At 37.8% G+C, this 17,860-nt stretch overlaps 1 long non-coding RNA gene across 2 annotated transcripts in view; it reads left to right on the top strand.

Annotated features, from left to right (window-relative positions):
- Positions 1 to 8,872: 8,872 nt before the first annotated feature.
- LOC132679463 (uncharacterized) overlaps positions 8,873 to 17,860 on the top strand; it is a 477,892-nt gene continuing 468,904 nt past the window's right edge. For both annotated transcript variants that reach the window (XR_009610166.3, XR_009610165.3), the window contains exons 1-2: positions 8,873 to 8,916; positions 13,833 to 14,076. This is a non-coding gene — a long non-coding RNA (uncharacterized LOC132679463). The remainder of the gene's footprint in view (positions 8,917 to 13,832; positions 14,077 to 17,860) is intronic.

The following is a 17,860-nucleotide window of genomic DNA, read 5'->3' as shown; positions in this document are numbered from 1 at the left end:
ACTTCCAAGTATTTATAAAATGTGAATAGACAGCAGAGCAGGAAGAAAGTATCTTTTTTATCATTATTATTCACCTCTGAACTAGCATATAGAGCTATAGATTTTCCCGTTATGAATTATGAGCAGAATCTAGGATTAAAACATGAGGCACCTGTCATCTGATTTCCTCTGAACACTGACCTTTGAAGCACTCTGAATTCTAACTTTTCTCCACTTAAAAAATGAACTTGGTTACATCTGTGTGATTTAATTTCTCGAAGTAGAATGAAAGTACAGTAGTAGGATAATACAATATTTATATATCTTGATTTGAACACTTGAATATTCAAATTTATTTTGAATTGATATTCCATAAGCTTCCAACAAAAAACTAATCCTCTCCATTTGAATATTAGATTCCCCTCAGGAGTTTAAGCTCCGGCAGTTGTGTAGGATGACTGCCTACCGTGCAGGACACGTGTCAATCAGGTGGCAGAGACAGCGGCCTAGCGATAGATGTAACGTCTCTGTCTTCAGACAAAGCACAGAAGGGAAACCAATTTGCTGGCCAGAAACCATCCTCTGTTTTCAGCTGGTCAATTTCTGTACATTGAGCATAACCGAGTGGTGACTTCTTTCTTCCAGATTATAGCATGATGTTTTTTCATTGTTAAGCTTTAGCGTTAGAAAAATTACTTAATCTAGACCATTCATCTTCCAGATGACACTCAGATTAACTAAATGACAATGTCCAGAATACCTCCTTTTCCCTGGTCCAGTACTCTGTGAAGGGATTTCCACCCACCCCACTGCCCCACTATCTGTATTGTATGGAATTTGAGGGATTTGAGAATGAGAAGAAAAAAAAAAAAAAGATACCATTGTCTTCTTATAGATCCCTGTAATAAATCTTTGGAAATCTTCTTGAGGACACCTAAACTAGGTTTTGGCTACTGAGATCGACAATTGTGATTTCACAGTGTCTCTCCTGAGACTTAGTCAACTTTATAAATCAAGAAATACTGACTGAGGTGGCTCAGTCAGTTAAGCATCCGACTCTTGGTTTCAGCTCAGATCTGGCAGTTCGCGGGATCGAGCCGTGCGGTGGGCTCTGTGCTGACAGTAAGGATCCTGCTTGGGATTCTCTCTCTCTCCCTCTGCCCCTCCCCTGCTCATGTCCTCACTCTCTTTCTCACTCCCTCTTTCTCTCAAAATAAATAAATTTTTAAAAAGAGAGAAAAACTGATTGAGAACATGATGTAGAAAATGTTCTATGTTATCACCTATAGTAAATAAAAGTAACCAGAGCTTAGTGTCAGATTTTCAAAATCAGGCAGGGGTGGCATGAGAAAGCAGGAATAAGACAAATGCGTGTACAACGATGGTTAAAGCTGGGACCTGCTAGGGAGGTGTAAAGGTCCACGATAGATCAGAAAAGAGAGAGAGAGCCCACCAGACTGGGAGAGATCATGAAAGGCTGTGTAAGATAACTGGATGGATAGTCTGTCAGAAGTTTGATAAAAGTACTATGAGGAGTGAACACTCCAGGAGGAGGGAGCTGGTTAAAGGAAGAGAGAGAAAACTCGTGGGGTATGACTGAAGAATAAATGTTTGGTTTGGTCCGGTCTGGTTCCCATGCTATGTGTGCATAGAAGCCTCATGGAATATGCTGATGAAAATATGCACTGAAACCATATTATAAAAGGGTCATGCTTTGAAAGATGTTCAGACGGAGTCCTTCAGGAAATGTGGCTTGTTTTTTGAGCATTGGAAAACATTGTCGCAACTCTGTGGTAGGAAGATCAATTTGAAGACAATTTAAATGGGCTATTGGGAAGAGTCTGAAAGTGAAAAAACAATTAGGAAAATATTACACAGGTTGGACTCCAATGGAGGCAGTTGGGACTCAAATTTCTTTTTTCCTGGTATCCTTGACTTTCAGTTGAAACATATGCCTTCTTATTGAATGCTATCTCTGTCAAAGTAGAAACTTTGATAACCACAATGAAGTCATCCCAAGGGTGAAGTAGCTTGGAAGTTTTCTCATGGCCTTGATCACAGCTTTCTCATAAGAATTCCTACAGCATGCTTTAAAAAAAAAAAATTAACCTTTTTTGCTCTACTTCTTTCTAATCCAGATCCCGTCCCGTGTCTTCCCCCTCCTCAAAGTTTCCTTAAGAAGAGAAATTCATGCATAAGATTAAGTCTACTAAAATTTTTTTTTAATTTTTTTTTAAACGTTTATTTATTTTTGAGACAGAGAGAGACAGAGCATGAACGGGGGAGGGGCAGAGAGAGAGGGAGACACAGAACCGGAAGCAGGCTCCAGGCTCTGGGCCATCAGCCCAGAGCCCGATGCGCGGCTCGAACTCACGGACGGTAAGATAGTGACCTGAGCTGAAGTCGGACACTTAACCGACTGAGCCACCCAGGTGCCCCAAGTCTACTAAAATTTTGATTGATCAGAAAACTCTACAAATGGTGTCTGAGCTACTGAACCAAATCAACTCTGTGGTTTCGGGATAGTCAATAAAACTCTCTTCAAAATATCTATGTCTGTATCTATATATCTAGATGTATGTCTATATAGATATAGATTATTCATTATATCTATTATATATCTATAACTGGATTGTATAATCAACTCAGCATTTCCTTGATAATTCACAATTCTGAAGACTTCAAATCTATGACTTCAAAAATCAACTCATTTACATTCAACTCAATGATCCTTTATTAAACCTCTTTATGCCTGGTGCTAGGCTAGGCAGTTGGAACACATAATTTAACTTTTTTTCATTTATTTTGAGATAGCTAGAGAGCACGAGCATGCATGAGTGGGGCAGGGGCAGAGAGAGAGAGAGAGGGAGAGAGAGAGAGAGAGAGGGAATCCCAAGCAGGCTCTGCACTACAGCGTGGAGCTTGATGTGGGGCTTGAATTCACGAACCATGAAATTATGACCTGAGCCAAAGTCAGATGCTTGACCAACTGAGCCACCCAGGCGCCCCTAACATTCTTAACCTTAAGATCCTTGCAAATAAAATTTCGTGTGACAAGTGCAGCATGCATGAAGCACAGAGTGGATGGTGGGAAGCTGAAAGTGAACCAACTCCCTTTGAGAGCTCAGTGGTTGGGAGGAAAGAGATAGGAATGAAGACTTCACAGAGGAGGAAGAACAAACGAGCACTTGGTTCCGTATTTTAGATCTAAGTGATTTACATCTGAATCCAGATGAATTTGTGTTTATTCTATGGACATGTTGATACTGTTTTTACAAATATATGCTTAATAATTCTTTTTTTTCATCATTTACTTTTTTCTCATAAAAGTGGAATTAGAATAAAGATCCACTTCCTTAATAATTATGATAAGATTGATTTTTAGTGTGTTATAAAAAGTATGCAAGTGAAATTGAGTGCAGAGCATGGATGGGTGAAATAATGACTCTTCCATTATATCTCAATTCATTTATTCAACCAATGAATACCATTTATTCAACTTACTACTATATGTTAAGCACTGTTGTGTGTGCATGTGCCATAGCTGTTAAAAAATTCTGAAGAAGCCCTCCCATCTCTTGTTGAGAGAGACAGAAATTATACTAAATAAATGTTAAAGTATTATATACACATGGTATGTTTGATAATGAAAAGTAACATGGACAAAAGGAGTACCAGTGTAAGGAGGGATTAGGAAGAAGACGTTAGTGTAAAAGTGATATTAGAGTAAACAAGTTATATAGCCATCTGGGGGAAGAGCAGAGGGAATAGGTGAGGTGCAAAGGCTCTGAGGTGGACACATGCCTTGATAGGTTTCGGGAATAGAAAGTGGCCAATGTGGCTCGAACAGATTGAGGGAGGGGAAGAGAAGTAACATATGAGATCAGAGAGCTGAAAGGATGCCAGATGATAAGCTATTGCAATGACTTTGCTGTTTATTCTGGGTAAGACTCCGTTGGATGGTTTAGAGAGAGGACTGACTTGACTTTTTAAATAACATTTAGTTATTTAGTTTTAAAATTAAGATGCATTTTTTATTAAGATATAAATTCACCCCTTTTAGCATATAGTCCTGAGCACATATCATAATGTAACCACCACCAAAAAGTATAGAACAGTTCTATCATTCTAGAAAGTTCTATAGTTCTATAGAACAGTTCTATCTTTCTAGAAAGTCTCCAAAGACACATGGAGGCATGTGTCTTTGTAGCCAACTCCTTATTTCACCCTCAGCCCTTGTACTGATCTGTTTTCTGTCCTTATAATTTACCTTTTTCAGACTGTCATATAAATGGATTATACAATATATAGCTTTTGAGTCTTTGCGTAATATATTGGATATTCATCCATGTTGCTGTGTGTATCAGTAGTTTATTTCTTTTTATTGTGAAGTAATATTTTATTGTATGGATGTATCACAGTGTATGCCTTTCCCAGTTAAGGGACATTTGCACTGTCTCCAGTTTCCAGTTGTTATGAATAAAGTCACTATAAACATTGATGTATAGTTTTTTATGTGGACATAAGTTTTCATATCTCTGGTAAACAGCTAGGAGAGGAAATTTAGGTAAGTCTACTTTTTAACTATGAGAAACGACCACCTGTTTGCCAAAGCTGCTGTACCATTTTGCCCTCTCACCAGCGGTGTATGAGAGCCCACATCACTTCCTCCATATTGCCAACAGTAATTGGTATTGCCTGTTTTTAATTTTTAAAAATTTTAGCCATTCTGATAGGTATGTAGTGGTAGCTGTGGTTTTTGCACTTCTCTAATCAATATTATTTTTTAAAAAAAGATCAACAGAAAAATCAAAAGGATAATGAATATGTGTACATTATTCACTTGGAATCACAAGTTATTAACAGTTTCCACACCTGCTCTCTTTTTTTTTCTTACCGTTTGAAAGTAAGTTACAGATATTAGTGATGCTTCACTTGTAAACACTTCATCATGTATCTCCTAAGAACAGGAACATTCTCCTGCTGAACTCAGCATCATTATCAGAGCCAAGAAATTAAACATTGAAACAGCCATATTTCCTAATATCCAGTACATTTTCAAATTTCCCAAATTATGCCCAATAATGTCCTTTATAGGAGTTTCCCTTATAAAACTTCTTTCCCTATCCCTCCACTCTTCTTTCTTGGTTCTTTTTAGATTTGGAATGTTGCTATTATCTTAGGTGGGGTTCCTGAAAGCAAAACCAGAGAAGGATTTAAGTGCCAGTGACTTATTTGTTCCTTTTTTCCTATTTTTGAGGAATATTGGTCGATAGTTTGTATGTTTTTCCTTGTGATATCCTTCTCTGGGTTTTTTTTTTTTTAATTAAAATTTTTTTTCATGTTTATTTTTGAGACAGAGAGAGACAGAGCATGAGCAGGGGAGGGAAGAGAGACAGGGAGACACAGAATCTGAAGCAAACTCCAGGCTCCAAGCTGTCAGCACAGAGCCTGATGTGGGGCTTGAAGCCACGAACAGTGAGATCATGACCTGAGCTGAAGTCAGACATTTAACCAACTGAGCCACCCAGGCACCCCCCTTTTCTGGTTTTATTCTCTGAGTAATACTGGCTCCAGAGAATGAGGTGAGAAATGCTCCACTCTTAATTTTCTGAAAGAACTTCTGAGGAATTCCTATTATTTCTTCTTAAGTATTCAACAGAACTCCTGAGCAAACCATCTTGGATGGGGCTTTTAATTGTGGAAAGATTTTAAATTACTACTTCATTTTCACGATGTGTATGGCAATGATTACATTTGAATTCTTCACCTCTCTGAGTCTTACAGACTTTTCATGTAGGAATTTCTGTTTCAGACTCTGAATATTTCACATTCAGAAAGTTCCCTGATTCTGTGAAAAGTCTTGGATCCATTATTTATCACATGAGACACTATCTCTTTTCCAAGCTAATTCTCAGCCACTGGATCTGAATCTAAGTCTATGGGGGGCTAAGCACCCAAGTGGTTCCGTTGGGGACCTCTCTTGGAGAAACATTGCCATAGATGTTCCAAATAACTGTGATGATTCTTCCTTTGTTCATTCTAGCCTTTTACAATTCCTCAGAATTTCCAAGAACATGTAACTAATTTATACGAATATTCTTTCATGGTTGATATTTTCAGGGACCTACAATTTTGAGTAGATGAATTAACATATATATAGAGAACAGAGTCTTTTGTAGAATAAATGCTCACTAAATATTAGCCACTATTATTATATCTTATTAATATTATTCTTATGTATTAGCAACACTATGAACTTCAAAAAGGTCACGCTTCAAATTTCCTCAACTTCATAGTTACTTAGCAATACTTACATTATTTGTGTCAACCAGAATGTTCCATTTCAGGACTACCCAGGTTAAGAACTGGTCTGATCCTACAGAAGATGACTTTACCATCAGATATTCAAAACACAAACTTATACTCCTGCAGACTGGTCCATATTCCTAAAGCTTGTATCAGTGAACAAGCAGTTATTTAAACTTATGTCTTTGGCATTCCAAATGTCCTGCCCTCCCTTTATCCTGTACTTGAATAGTATGTCTTAATTAGCAGCAGGTGTAGCAACTTTTCCCCTATAATCACTCCTGGTCCTGAATTGGAAAATGTTTGCCAGGGAGCTCGGTTCCTCTGAGAAACATTTAAGATACTTCTATTCAAGAAATGTTCTTCTCCAAACCTTGCCTCTCAGTTTAAAAACAGATGGCCTTGGGTGCCTGAGTGGCTCAGTGGGTTAAACATCTGACTTCAGCTCAGGTCAAGCTCTCACGGTCTGTGAGTTTGAGTCCCACCTCAGGCTCTGTGCCCATAGCTCAGAGCCTGGAGCCTGCTGCAGATTCTGTGTCTCCCTCTCTCTGCCCCTCTCCCACTTGCACTCTGTCTCTCTTTCTCTCAAAAACAAAACAAAATAAAATAATAAAAAATATATAAATAAAAACAGATGGCCTTTTGGAGTGCCTAGGTGGTTCAGTCGGTTATGCATCTGATTCTTAATTTCAGCTCCAGTCATGATCTCATGGTTTGTGAATTCAGAGCCCCGCACTGGGCTCTGTACTGACAGTGTGGAGCCTGCTTGGGATTCTCTCTCCCTTCTCTCTCTCTGCCCCTCCTCCTCTCACGTGCATACATGCACTCTCTCTCCCTCTCAAAATAAAAATAAATTAATTAAAAAAAGAGATGAGCTTTTTCGAGTCTTCCAAGAATTCTTCAAAATAACAAGCTAAAGCCTCTTCCTGATGATTTGAATTCATCTTGTATTTTCAAGTACTCTTCAGTTATTTTCTGTTGGTTTGGGTTTCTATGTTCTCTTTCTAGAAAGCATGTTCCCAGCATATCTACTTATGGCTAACCGTTTTCATAAAGAGGAAGAAAAAACATGTTGAAGTTTCTGCAATGTCCCAATCATGTTTTATGAGTATCCCCTCTCTCTTTCTGAGAGAAGAATATTTGCTATATTTTCCTTGGCCTGGTCTTGTAGTAAATGCAATTGAAGAGTATGCACCGAACCCCAGTTTTGCTTTGCTACTCATACTGTCTATTTTTTCATTTGAAATCACCCAAAACAGGGCTTACATAATAGACTGGAATTACATTACTGGAGAGCGCAAAATGATCTCAAACTCATCCAGTATTACCCAGCTCTTTCTTTATGTATATAGAATGAATTCTTTGAGAAGTTAACTGACTTACACAAAGTCATGTAATTTGACCCTTATTAAATATAGATTTAGCATAGGAATTCTAAGAAGTAGGAGATCTTCCAGGAATTATAGATAATAATAATTCTTTCCTACTTAACTGATACACTTAACAACAATCTATGAAATACTATGTTAATTTGGATAACATAGTAGGTGTTCAATAAATATCGGATCAATGAAAGAATAAATAAATCTTGAAACTGAAATAACATGCAGAAAACAGGCAAAATCAGCTGGAAACCAGGACTGTGAGATAAGCAGCAATAAAAGAAAAAGGAAGAAAGTACAGGTTTTTGTTTTTTTTTAAGAGTGCTCAAACTGTACAATTTTCAGTCCGGCATTAAGTGATATCACGAACATAGTTATGGCCACATTCATGGTATATATTTTAGGCAAATGGTAACATCTGAGTGCTACAACGAAATCTTCAAACTTCTTCATCCCAAAGTTACTGAGTCCAAGTATCTAAAAAGCCACTTAAATTTTTTTTAACATTTATTCATTTTTGAGAGACGGAGAGAGACAGCGCATGAGTGGGGGAGGGGCAGAGAGCGAGGGAGACAAAGAACCAGGAGCAGGCTCCAGGGTCCGAGCTGTCAGCCCAGAGCCCGATGCGGGGTGTGAACTCACCAATGGTGAGATCATGACCTGAGCTGAAGTACAAGGCTTAACCCACTGAGCCACCCAAGCACCCCATAAAAAGCCCATATTAATATTTTGCCCACTTCGTGCCCTCCCTCATTCACTGCATTAAACACTTTGCTGCCAGACATTATGCTAAATCCTAGAGACCGAACAATATATGAATTAGATACGATTCGGACCCTTTTGGAGTTTACACCACGGCAGCACCTACAGGTTTTGAACATTATTTCCTCAATCAAGTATTTACTGAAAGTATGAGTAATGCCGAGACAGAAAGTTCAGAAAGAAAAGTGCTCCGAGAGTATTAATAGGGAAACAGACCCAGTGGTAGTGTCGGAGACCGGTTCCTTGAAGAAGCGCTAGGAAAGGATTGAACAGGGATGGGCCAAGGTAGAGGGAGAACAGCAGTTTCGCTTTCTTTCCGAGTTTCGGTTCCTCCCCGCCCACTGCACTCCTGAAGCAGAGGATCCGCCTGACGAATCAGCAGAAGGTCAACAGCAGCCTGACCCTACGTCAGGCGTGCTCACGTCGTTCACCGCGCTTCTCATCACGTAGGCATTTTACCGTCTCACATTATCGGGGAAGGAGGGTGAGTACAGGACAGTAAGGTATTTTGCAAGTATGCGCTTGTGAGGCCACCTTCACATAACTTTTATTACAGTATATTGTTATATAACTCTTCTGTGTTATTATTGCTATTAATCTCTACGGTGCCTAATTTACAAATTAAACTTTATTATAGGTGTGTATATATATTCCAAGGTTCCCAGTGGATGCTTGAAATCACAGTATATATATATATATATATATATATATATATATATATATATATGGATTTCACAGCAAATATATATATATATATATATATATGGATTTCACAGCAAATATATATATATATATATCACAGCATATATATATATCACAGCATATATATACTATGAATATATATATGCCATGATATTGATATGTTTATAAAATATATAAAATGTGTATATATGCTGTGATAATATATATGAAATATCATATATATAAAATACATATAAATATATTTTATATTAAAAAATATATATATATGCTATGATTTCAAGCTTCTGCCGGGAGCCTTGGAACGTATCTCCCATGGATAAGGGGGGACTGCTGTACAGTATTAAGATTCTTTGTGGAGACAGAACAGAGCAAGTTCAAGAACTGAGAAAGGCCAAAGAAGGCTGGCATGCAACAAGCCAAGTGAGAGTACCGTGAGATCAGGATTTGTATGAAGCAAATTGCAGTTCATCCACAGTGGGTTCCTGTTATATGTAGTTAGAATAACTTCGCTTGATCAATGTTAGACTGCCCTTCTGTGGTTCATAGGAGACCACCTATCATCGTTATTAGAAAACTGACTTCCTACATATTTGAATGTAACAGCCTCACAATTCTCAGTCTTGATCTTTCATTACGTTTTGCTGAATTATGTTTCCCCACTTGTACCCCAAACATGGCAATCTCAAATAGGGTAATAATTCATTGATTGAAGAGATTGTATTGGTATAAGCAGAAGATAATTATTATTTACTATCATAGTTATGATATCTTTGATTCCTAGAACTTTGGTGCTAAATCAGTTTTCCATTGCGTCCCATAAATTTGTAGAGGATAGAAGTCTTGGCTCAAGGGCTCAAAACTTGAAGACCAACTTAAAAAAAAACAGTTTTCCTTAATCAGTCTCAAAGTGAGTGTTCTCTTGAACTAATAATACTTTATAATCAATCAGATAGCTATTAAATGACATTTTGACTTCCTACTAGTCCAATTATTATCAATTCTGGAAACTGAATTCAGTGTTTTTTCTTGAATGTTTAAGAGATATAAATAACTCATATTCAATACATTCTGTGAAATCCATAGAAACTTTTCACACTGAATGCCTTGCTATATGGACAGGGATGTGATTGGTTTGTTTCATACTTTGCATATATATACTGAATTTAAGTATAAACATACACATTTAAAATTTTTCTATTTAATCATCATTTATTTTCCTGAGTTTTAAGAAAAATGGTCTTTAGTAATTTTATTCTTATTTGAATTTGTGTTCATAATGTATTTAGAAATTTAAGTCCACTAAGATTTCTTTTCCCTAATTAAAGTATTTTGAACTTGATACAATTTGAAAGTTTACCTTAGACAGAATTTGGAAGTTTACAGGAACAGTGCCTCTGAGAGAGAGACAGAACATTTGAAATATCTAGAAGAATGTGTGATTTCAAAGTTTATAAAAATGATATAATCATATTTTTCTTCTGTCTTCTTCCTCCACTAATGACTTTTATTTCTGAATATCTTATTGTTCTAATTCTGTTTACCAATTAAGTGGCCTCTAATTACCAGTGCTTCCAAGATGACCTAAGTGCAGTGACCTAAGTCATGAAGCATTTTGGCAATGGGAAGTTATGTTGGGATGTGCTTTATTCATTCTAAAAACACATCCATGTTTTTGTTTAAAAACAAGTTTTAAACATATAGACATATTTAAAGTCTCCCTACAGCTTGTTTCTATCACATTGACATTTCAAGTTTAAAGTCTAAACATTTTAAGAACAGTTTGTAAAGATGAATATGTTCTTTTGTGAATTAGTGTGAGGACAGGAGGGACAGACAGCATGAATCACATTTGAGTCCTGAAAGTCATGAGGGTCATGTTTTCTTTTATTTTGGAAATACGCTTTTGTACCATATAGTTAGGTTAATGTGGACAGAGTTTTTAGTTCTATTAAGTTTTAATCTTGCCTTCCCTGCTCCTGGAATGAAGACTTTATTTTTTATTTGTTTGTTTGTTTTTTGTATCTCTACATTTGATTAGCTTCAGTGACTTGGTGTTAGGGCAGCCTTCTATCCTGATTTACTCTGATTTGAATTCCAAATTGATTGAACAAACCCCACATTAATAGGTTGGCATTATTCTATGGACATAATACAGTGATTGTTGGAGAAGTGTGGCTTCAAAGTCCACCCAGGGTGTCAGATAGTAAATGGGCCTTTTGTTGGCTTTGGGGGTTGGATTATTTTTCTTTGTCTTGCTGATTTTGAGATTGTTGGACAGAAATGTAACTTTTTCTTTTCTTCATTTTGGCAAGAGATTAAAAAATCTCAATAATGTTTCTTTAAAAGGCTTCTCTGACTTCCGTACAACTTTGTCTCCGAATTAACTTTTATCTCCTGAAAATGTTGGGGCTGGGGATAAGCCAGGCATTTACATGACATTTACAACAATTAGAAAGTTCACTGGTTGGGACTGATCTTTGGTCACTGAGTTTAAAAAGACTGGATGCTGTAATGCCAACTGATTGTATGATTGTTTAAGCCTCACTCATAAAGGATTGTAGCTGAAGAGTCTTTGTCTCGGGCAGGCCTGTGAGACCCAGCTGCATCTGTCTCTGGAATGAATGCCTTTGTGTAAATGGTCAGCCCTGCTCTGATATTTGATCAGCCCCTATTTGTATCTCAACCTATTTCTACATCAGCAAAGTGTGCATATAATGCTGGTCTTTGTAATCTGGTTGAGAATATGCTTGGGTGATCAGAGGTTCCCCCTATACTGTCACCTTTAGATGATTACGTCTAGTGGAAAGAAGTGTTATGTGAATAATTATAAGTGTTAAGTGAATGACTGATCCATACCAAGCGAGTGAGGACTGGGACTTTGTTTCCAAGTCTGCAATTCCCTGTAACCAAGGTGAGGTATCTGACTTGGCTGTTTTGATTGATCACATTAACTAGAAAGTTTAGAAGATTTTCATTTCCTACAGACCCAAGGACTATGTCATCAGGCTTTGGCCATTGAAAAAGGAGAAGAAATATTTTTTATTGTTAGAGCCTTTTGAAAAGTAAAGAAATTCATAGAAAGCCAGCTATACCCACACCCATCCACCTCCCCACCCCCTACTGCTGTATACAGTAATATGGGAGTAAAAAGTCAAGCTGGTAATACTATTTCCTGATTTCGCATTGGGAAATTCACTCAGACCTCCAAAGTCTTTCTGTTTTAAATCATAACCTCATAAAGTCACAATCAATCCTTACATCATAAAAAACTAGGAGAAATGTTTCCAATGGAAATACAATTGGCGTTTGGGGCAAAACAGTTTTTGTTGTTCTTTCTTGTGTGTGATTCTCCCAATGTTGCAGTAAGTTGACTATATCTGACCCTTCAGGACCTAGATACCATCCTCTTCTAATAGACGTGACAAGAGAAAACTCCTTCCTTTGTATCACCACCTCCCACATTTACAAATGCCTCTGAGAAACTGTAGAGTGGTGCCCAACTGAGAACCATGGTAAGGTAGTATGAGTACTGAACTATTTTGAAAAATACAGAGGCATAGCCACATGCATAGTTTACCATGTTTTATAAAAATTAGAATATGAAAAGTAACATTCAGCCGTAAAACTATAGAGTACGTGTAGACAACTCCTGCCTTTGAAAATATTCCAAAAGGGTTTACATTTTTAAAAAGCAGTTATTTATAACTTTATACACACTTTTCTATAGAAACAATTAGGTTGCATCACCAAGATTTATTCAAAAAGTTGTAGAGTTTTTTGACTAGAAAGGTCAGAGACTCATAGAGGTGTGGCATCAAGCAAGAGTTGAATTTGACAAAGTCCAGATTCTGGTTTTTGGCCTTGAACTCTTTCAGTATTACCCAGGACAATGTGACTGGGTTGAGAAGCTTGCTGGCTCAGATATGACAAGAATATCAACTAATTTGCATATTGGGGGCCATAGAAGCATATTCTCAAACCCTCTATGGTATTATGTCCTAAGATCAAAGATCCTGAGGATTTGCATTAGTAACCGTAGTGAAAGAAAATGACAGGTCCTGAAGCCCAGCTCTTCTAGTCCATGAAGATATCTGGGCAAATGTCCTTTCATAACTGAAATGCCCATGTCCCTCAGATTCTGATTCTCTATCCTTAGGACAGTGGTAGATAAGCTGCAAGAATTTACTTCTATATACCTCTGTGTTAACTTCACAGATTAAATTGAATGCTGTTTCTAGCCAAGTTCACTGTTCCCACATGTCTAGGAAATGATCTATTGCTTCCTATTTGGGGTTGACATTAATTTTACTTCAGAGGGAAATAGTCTTCCTCATCTCAGAGTTCTTCCTGATGACTCATGAAGAAATGAGTCATCTCATATACTGCAGATACTCATATAGATAAAATAGCATTAATGACAGCAAATATTTATAGAGCATTTACTATATGCCAGAAATGGAAATAAGCATAAAAAGTTAGAAAATAGGTCTTTGTTAATACACATTTAAAGAACTATTGAAATACCTCAGTGAACTAAGAATTATGTAATAAATTTAAATAGGTTGCTATAATATTTTTCATGAGTTTATCATCTTATATTGTTCTAAGTAGGAAAAACATTGTACTCCTGTAAACACTTAGTCATAGTTGTGTCTCACCCTTATTTTTCTTCCACTGAATCATTCTTTCCTCCATTAGGCATCAGGCAAGCAGTCTCCAAGCATGAAACATCATTCACCTCATTTCAGACAGACCCTGTGACAAATTACAGCCTCCTCAGACATTAAAAATACATTGATCAAGAGAAGTTGTAAGACATGGAAGAAAAATTAATCCATACCTCTCTTAGAAAGAAAAGAAGGAACCACTTTGCTGAATGACCTTTGAGCTGAACAGACCATCAAGTTTTAAAAGTACCTTCCAGTTTCACATCCCTTCTGAGGTAAGTGTACTAAAGAACATATTCTAGACTTCTCATCCACATTTATTCTTTATTGTGAAACAGCCGCGAATGGTGTGGATTGCTTCTGCCAGCTCCAAAGGGAGGCTCATTGATTCTTACCCCATCTTTCTCTCCAGAATAATTTGTTTGGTTACTTACTGCCTCAGCTGACCAGCTCATAGCAGTTCCCTTGCCACTCTGATATGTTCAGCAGTGAGTCTAAATTTTCCCAACCCATGTGTCCGTATTCAGTGTATTAGTATTTTGTGGCTGTTGTAGCAGATTACCATAAATTTAACGACTTATACAATATGAATTTATTCTCTTACAGTTCTGTAGGCCTGAAATCTGATATGTGTCTCACTGGGTTCATATCAAGGTGGTGGATTTTTTTGTTGTTTTCACCTGAAGAATCCCAACATATACATACTCCAAATGGTTCCTTTTGGTATATTATATCATGATTTTTGAAACGTGTAGGGAAAAAACAGTTCAGCTATCTAGCAACAAACTAACAATTGTCACAAAGGCAAACCTAAACAGTAAGGTATATCACAACAGAAGTATATTGCCAATGAATTGACCTAGCAGAAACTTTTCCAGGAAGGACATCCCAGAATTGAGTAAGGCAACCTGGGCCAAATCAAATCTTCCCTTTGGGCTACATACTTGCTGGGTAATCAAATAAAAGTTAGGTCACTTGAGCTTAGATTATTCCACAAGCTTGCTGTCCATCTTACTCTTAAAAGTTTTGCTAACACCAGGACCAGAAAAATTCTAGACCAATTAGGCTATTCTGTCCTATTGCAGAACAGAACATGTTTGTCATGTTATACAACCTCAGAGGTTGAAGGAGATTTTTTTCATGTATAGCATGAGGAAACCAGAAAACCTCAGAGAGGACACACCACTGAATTCAAAGGAGAAAGGAATAGACACCCAATAAAAGAAACTTACTTAGGTGTTTTCTAAGAATGGTAATTACATTTCTTTTCATGCCGCCATTTTACATCAATCCAATTTAATTAAAGCAATCAAATAAGTTAAGTATGTAGATATATGAAGAACATAATGCCATAGACTGAGCCACATTAGTATACTTCCTTCTGATATTTCCAGTGACTAAGGAACTAGATTTTGTTATAATTTGCAAAGTGGGTGCCATAAAATAGGTCATCGTTGTTTGGAAAAAGAAAAATAAAGAATTATACTTTCAAGCTAATTCTTTCTCCCTTTGTTTTATTTTCCCTAAGGAAAAACTTTTAAACTGTAAAAAGTGATAATTAACAAGGCAGTGTAAGGAAATAATGAGAGGAAAACATTACTTAGGAGTAAAAGGGATTATTATTAACATCAGAGATTACTGGCTTTCAACTGGTTTTAATCACACTTGAGAATAGAACTGTAATCATATATTGAAAAGAGCAGAAGTACAGGTATTTTTAAATCTTCAATAATAAAAGTATATAATTACCTCCAATATATTTCAGAAAACCTATGTAAAATATTGCAAAACAAAACAAAACAACCCTCGTTAATTTCTGCAGTTTTTGTTTCCCCATAAAAATTGTTTCTTTATCTAATAAGATCCCTCCCAATGATTTTGTGTGGACCATGATTTTAAGCTTAATTTTAAACTATTTTTGCTACTTATAGTACAATATTGTTTTTTTCTCTCCAAACTAGCTGAGGAGGATTTAAAAACAGTTATCCACAATTCTACAGGCAGGATTCCTATCATATAATTCAAACAACATTTTCAAATATTCAGGTCACATAATGCTTATACATGAAACTGGGTGTTAACACTTAGTATTTTAAAATTCATGTTTTTGAACATGGCAGAAAAGTAGGGGGACCCTTTGTTCCCTTGTCCCTCAAACACAGTAGTATTGAGGCCAGAAGACTTGGAATTCCAGGAATCTGGACTACAGAGTGACAGAAACATCTCCAGGGGCCCACGGGGACAACTTGGAGGGCCATAGGTGTGTAATCGCAAACTGGGAGAGATAAAACAGGCAGTGTAGGCACAGAGGAGAGGGATCCCCTTCTGTGGAGAGAGAAAAGGAAGAGAAAGAGAGGCTGTGGAAGTGTAGGATTGTATTTGGACAAGAGAAAAACCATGAACTAGGGAACGGAAAAAGCAGAGAAAGAACCAATTTCTAACTTGATCCAGGGTTGCAGGGCTTTCTCTGGACTGGGCCTGCCATCCTGTATGCCACCTGGGGAGGAGGGGGAGCCAGCCCCAGGGTCCTGAGCAAGCTCAGAGGCCCAGTTGGAGAGAGCAGTCTTCTCCCTTGAGTGCTGTGGGAAGAAGGCATATAGCTGCTCCGAGGACAAAAGACCCTACAGGTGCCCCCCAGCCAGAGGCCCTTTGTCAGTGGGCTGGGTGGAATGGCACTACCCTGGAACTGGGGCACAGGGAGTGGGGTCCTTTAAGACATCAGGGTTTGAATCACAGCTGAGTGCCTGGGAGGCATGGGAGACTGTGAGTGAGACAAACCAGAGCGCTCATGCCCCTGAGGCACTGTGAGGACAGCCTGAACAGAGTGATTTGGGTCACCCAGTCCAGGGAGGAGAGACTGGGGTGTCGCCATATTTCTCCCCATCACCAACAAGGTGGGGCTTCAGGGAACGGAAAAGGGGCCCACAGTGGAGGCAGGACCCACCCACACCAAACCATGCCCCTCCGTGCCTGGTAACTGTGTATCTACCAGAACAAGATTGACACTGACCAAACCAGATGGCCCCTCCTCCAGACCAGCACAGCCACCAGTTCCAAGGCACCATCTGATATGAGTCCAGTGGTTTTGCATTATCTGATTTGATTCTTGTTCAATTCTTATATATATATATATATATATTTTTTTTTTTTTTTCTTATTATTATTCTTTTTCCTTTTCTTCCTCCTATTTCTTACCTTCTCTAGCCTGGTTGTTGGTTTGTTTAAGCAGACGTTTTTAATCCCCTTCTGTATCCTTCTTTATTTTCCTCTCTCTCTCTCTCTGGATTAAACTGTATAGTTTCTCTGATTTTCTGCCTGGTAAAATTTTTTTTCTTCTTTTCTTTTTCCTTGCCCCTGTCATTTCTCTCTTTGTAGGAGATAAGGCTTCTTCCACCACCGCCCTCTTTATTTAAAATTTTTTCTGGGGTTACTTCAACAAATAAATCAAAGCACACCTGGTAGAAGGTCCAAACCACCACTATGAGTAGGGCGATAAAGGAACCAGAGTCACAATGACAGGGAGCATGCAACACACTCCAAAAACATCTTCTGAAGGGCCAGGCCCTGGACAGTGTATGACCCCTTTTTAACATAGTAGTACTTGCAGGTGTGGGACACGTAACAAGCTATTAAAACACATAAAAGAAAACTAGACAAAATGATGAAATGGAAGAATTCTCCTCAAGAGAAATTCCAGAAAGAAATGACAGCTAGAGAATTGCTCAAAACAGATATAAACAATATATCTGATCAAGAATTTAGAATAATAGTCATAAGATTAATAGCTGGGCTTGAAAAAAGCATAGAAGACAGCAGAGAATCTATTGTTGCAGAGATCAAGGAACTAAGAAATAGTCATGACAAATTAAGAAATGCTATGGGGTGTCTGGGTGGCTCAGTCAATTGTGTCTGACTTTGGCTCAGGTCATGATCTCGCAGTCTATAAGTTTGAACCCTGTGTCAGGCTCTGTGCTGATAGCTCAGAGCCTGAAGCTTGCTTCAGATTCTGTGTCTCCCTCTGTCTCTGCCCCTTCCTGCTCAGGCCTCTCAAAAGTAAAT

Source organism: Panthera onca, chromosome A2 (genome assembly GCF_046562875.1).
Source record: "Panthera onca isolate mPanOnc1 chromosome A2, mPanOnc1 haplotype 2, whole genome shotgun sequence".
Classification (NCBI taxonomy): domain Eukaryota; kingdom Metazoa; phylum Chordata; class Mammalia; order Carnivora; family Felidae; genus Panthera; species Panthera onca.
This window is presented reverse-complemented; position numbering and strand designations above follow the sequence as displayed.